Here is a 2,431-nt window from a genome sequence, read left to right as displayed (position 1 = left end):
ATTCTTGTATTTACAATGTTTATTGGTTAAAGGAAGTCCGCTCAGTCTTATCAAAGACAGTCACAGTTACAGCAGCCTGATTGAACATTCACAGACTGTCTTTCTGTTTGGTTGCAGTTGCAGCATTTCTGAGTAAAAATAAAATCCTCTTGCACCTGCATCACTAGTGTCTGCATTCAGTGTGTAACACCTACAGTTTTAACGTGTATGATGCTCCCGAAAAGCTAGAGTGTTTTTTTCCTACGTGTTTTGACCGGACAACGGGAGACAGTTAACATACAAATATATATTAAACTTAAATGTGAATTACGGATGTACTTTGCTAACCTAGCTAGCTAGCTAGCTGATAACTTCGTGTTTGTTATGCTAACCTTACCTGGTCCCAAACATGCAAACATTTGCAGGACAAGGAGAAATACAGTTTAACAATTAATTCAGCATCATTTTATTATAAAAATCAGTCACTGATATGATTTTCCTACATGCAGCGAAACATTCAGGTTCATCTCATTAACGTATTTTCTGTCTCCTGATCTCGCTGGTATCGTATTGTATTGAGAACAATACACAATGTATAGAAGAACATTATCTTCTAGGGGTTTGTCATTTAATACCGTAAATTCATACACAACAGTCCTGAACTGAAGCAGACTGTCCTGACAGCTGATATATGTGTGTGATTAACTGTGAATTACCATGTCTGAACTTAAGTATTTGTCTTTCACTGTCATTCAAAGGTGTCCACACTGAAAACTGAATGACCACTGCCAACAGAAGGAGGAGCTCATGTATGGACAAAGGAGACTGCATGTACTTCCTTAGTTCTGAAACGGGCTGTGGTGGTGGTGATGATGATGATGATGATGATGATGATGATGATGACGATGCCAAGAAAACCACTTCCAGTTCATCTTCCTCTGGTGAGAGGACAAACCAGCCATTTAGACATTTATTTTGTGTGTTATTCTCTGTCCTCAGTGTTCACAGGTTCAGTTTCTTGCCTCTTACTTCATTTCTACTGTTGTTGATAGATGATAGTAATAACAGTTTTAAGAACAGAAGCTATAAAGATTACACTGGAATTAAGTTGTGGATCAACTCTAGCACAGTCACCCCCTTCACAGGTGACAGTATTTACCAGTTTAACATCAAAACGTTGTTCAGTATCAAACAGCTAGAACTGACTGACCAGAAGTGCAACCTGGAGCAAAACCAGACTCTTCATAGATGTGATGCTGTTTCCTCATAGGTGTATGTATTAGCCTTACACACTGTTTAGTGTGAACTGAAAATTGACAGTTAAGATTTTGAAGCAGTTGTCAGTGTAGTACAACTCATGTACATTAGTTTTATTCATAACTTATTATTGTAATTGAAAAGATTTTTAATAAATAAACCTACTGTGATTAACTTGTACTGAGTATGTTTTTCCAAATCGACCAGATGTCTCATGATGAATCTAACAGGTCACTTTGGTGAATTAGTGTTTTCATTGTTATTAAAATTAGTAAGTACATAAGACACATTAGAAAAGCACAAACTCTAGTATCTATCTCTAGATCCTTTATTGTCAGTGTCCAAGGACAGCAACATTTAAACATTTCTATTATTTTTGTTGTTGGTTAAAGCCAACATAGAAATAGTCTCTTCATCAATTAAAAATTCAGGAAAAACTTCCATCAACGTATTGTGTGATTACAATACTGTGTGCGTTGCTACTGTTAAAAATCATACCAGACACGCTCCATAGTGGAGGTTCTACAGTCAGCCAGCCTTTCAGTAGGTTGTTCCCTTCATTTATTACAGTTTGATTAAATCTAAGGTGCAGTGCTGAGAGTTGGACAGATGAGGGCACCACATACCATTTAATTCAGCATGTTTGACCTCAGACTGTATGACAGAGTGGAACTGCAGCTGTACTCAATGTAACGTGCAGATGTATGTGTTTGTTCATATAAGGTTTTATTTGATATATATTTTTATTATAAGTAGGCCTACATGATAACCATATTACAAGAGCAATTAAACTACAATATATTTAGTGCTTTTTACGACGTGGCTTCAGCAAAGTCTGTGTGGTCAGCATGACATAATGATGGGACACCTGAGAACTGCAATGGCAGCTGTGGCTAGAGAAGGATGATTTGGTTTGTGGCCTAACTACCCTAACTACCCTATCAGCCCTATCTACCCCTCTAACTACCCTATCAGCCCTATCTACCCCTCTAACTACCCTATCGACTCTATCAGCCCTATCTACTCTATCAGCCCTATCTACCCCTCTAACTGCGCTATCTACTCTATCTGCCCTGTCTACCCCTCTATCTATCCTATCTACCCCTCTATCTATCCTATCTGCCCCTCTATCTATCCTATCTACCCCCCTGTCTATCCTATCTACCCTGCCACCCCATCTATCTAAGTGGTGATT

At 38.3% G+C, this 2,431-nt stretch overlaps 1 long non-coding RNA gene across 1 annotated transcript in view; it reads left to right on the top strand.

Moving 5' to 3' along the window:
* Nucleotides 1-2,431, top strand: part of LOC147818976 (uncharacterized) — a 7,477-nt gene that overhangs the window by 1,975 nt on the left and 3,071 nt on the right. The window contains exon 2 of the long non-coding RNA XR_015437422.1: nucleotides 738-920. This is a non-coding gene — a long non-coding RNA (uncharacterized LOC147818976). The remainder of the gene's footprint in view (nucleotides 1-737; nucleotides 921-2,431) is intronic.

Source organism: Seriola lalandi, unplaced genomic scaffold (genome assembly GCF_002814215.2).
Source record: "Seriola lalandi dorsalis isolate HSWRI2012SDOR001 ecotype SW California unplaced genomic scaffold, Sedor1 jcf7180002054375, whole genome shotgun sequence".
NCBI lineage: Eukaryota > Metazoa > Chordata > Actinopteri > Carangiformes > Carangidae > Seriola > Seriola lalandi.
This window is presented reverse-complemented; position numbering and strand designations above follow the sequence as displayed.